Source organism: Grammomys surdaster, unplaced genomic scaffold (genome assembly GCF_004785775.1).
Source record: "Grammomys surdaster isolate TR1022 unplaced genomic scaffold, NIH_TR_1.0 122648, whole genome shotgun sequence".
NCBI lineage: Eukaryota > Metazoa > Chordata > Mammalia > Rodentia > Muridae > Grammomys > Grammomys surdaster.
In genome coordinates this window covers 31,301-33,459 of record NW_021618102.1, presented here as the reverse complement: position 1 = coordinate 33,459, position 2,159 = coordinate 31,301, and positions in this window count along the sequence as shown.

The window sequence follows — 2,159 nt, the reverse complement described above, 5'->3', positions numbered from 1 at the left end:
GTAATAATCAATTCTGTCGATATCTTTATTTAATAATCAATTCTGTCAATATCTTAATTTAATAATCAATTATGTCAATATCTTTATTTAACAATAAATCCCGTCAATATATTTATTTAACAATCAATTCCACCAATACGATTGATTAATAATCAATTCCTGGCGACGGCGGACGATCCACGTAGCGAGGACACGCCCCGCATCCGGACGGCGAGACAAGACGTCATCATTAATTAAGTTATTACTAATCACTAGATCGATTTATTATAATTATTATCATTTGATTATTCATCCTTTCCGGACCCGGGTTGCACGCCCCGCCCACATTCCCGCCCCGCCCACATTCCGCCGTCACTCACGGCTCCGGATCCAATCAGAACGCGGCGGGGGCGGGACGCGCGGCGGTGACGTCAGCCGGCATGGCGGCGGATCGCCGACTCACCCGGGATCCCGCGGGCGCCCGGAGCCGCCGCGTCCCGCGCGGGCTGATGACGTCGGGACCCCGCGCCGGACTCGCTTCCGTCCCGGCGGGCGGCGCGGCGGCGGCGGCTCCGGAACGAGCGCGGGTCCGGGATCCGCGGAACGGGCGCGGCCTGACGACGTCATCAGCCCGCGGCCGGCCCGTCTCGGTCCCGGCGTGCTCCGCGGCTGGGAAACGGGCGGTGTTTCCACTTCCGGGTCCTTCCGGGCGGCTTCAGTCGCGGGTTTTTACGTCATCATCCCGCGGCCGAACAGTCTCGGTCCCGGCGGGCGGCGCGGCGCCGTCGCTGGGAAACGGGAGCCGTTAACACTTCCGTGTCGGTCCTGGCGACGTCATCAGGCCGCGCGGGCGACCCGTCTCCGTCCCACAACGCACCGCGGGTCCGCGGCGCCGCGTCTCGGAAACCGGCGCCGTTCCCACTTCCGGGTCCGTCCGCGCGCGGCTTGACGACGTCATCACCCCGCGCGCCCGCTTTCTCTTCCCCTCGCGGCGGGAAGCGCCGGGCCGCGCCGGCTCCGGATAGAGCGCGGGTCCGGGATCGGCGGAACGGGCGCGGGCTGAGGACGTCATCACCCCGCGGACGGCCCGTCTCCGTCCCGGCGTTCCCCGCGGCCCCGCGGCTCCGGAACGCGCGGCGCCGTCACTTCCGGGTCCTGCGCGGCTCCGGTCGCGGGATTGACGACGTCATCACCCCGCGCCCGCTCTCCCGCTTCCTCCAGCGTAGCCCGGGCCGCCATGTTTCTTCTTCCGCGTAGCCCGGGCCGCCCCGAGCCCCGCCCTTAGCCCAGGCCGCCCCGAGCCCCGCCGTTAGCCCAGGCCGCCCCGCCCCGGAATCTGCGACAGCCTCGCTCGGGTTAAATCTCGCGTGATCTTTATAAAGCGCCTCATTTACATACAGGCCCCGCCCAGATCCCGGCCCCGCCCACCCCGGCCCGGCTGGCGGGGTAGCCTGGGTTCGCGGGGAGCATCCGGGTGCCCCGGGGCGGGAAACGTCCGGGTGTTCATGTTTTCAATGTTTCCTGAAGTTTCTTAAAATACGGTTCCGTCCGGTTCCGTCCGGTTTATTCCGGTTCAGTCCGGTTCTGTCCGGTTCAAGTTCACACCAGGCCGGTCCGGTTCAATCCAGTTCAGTCAGGTTCAGTCAGGTTCCATCCAGACGTCGCTTATCGTCCACGATCCTGCTCGATCCGGTCCAATCCAGTTCAATCCGGTTCCGTCCGGTTCATTCTGCTTCAATACAATGGAAAAAAAAATTTTCAATCCGGTTCTATCTGGTTTAATCCTGTTGAATCCAGTTCAATCGGGTCCGCTCTAATCCGTCCGGTTCCATCCGGTCGAGATAAATCAAGTCGTATCCTGTTCAATCAGGTTCAATCAGCTTCATTCCAGTTTAATCCGGTTCAGTCCGGTCCAACTCACTTCAATCCAATTAAATCAACTTCTATCCGGTTGTGGATTTCTGTGAGATCCGGTTCAATCTGGAAAAATCAAGTTCAGTCCGGTTCAGTCCTGTGCATTCTGGTTCAAATCCGATAAAAATAAATAGTTCAATCCAGTTCAATCCTGTTTATTCCAGTCCAATCCGGCTCAGTCTGGTCTCATCTCGTTCAATCCTGGTTATTTTTTGACTCAATCCGGTTCACTCCTGTTAACTCCGGTTGGATCCGGCTCAATCCAG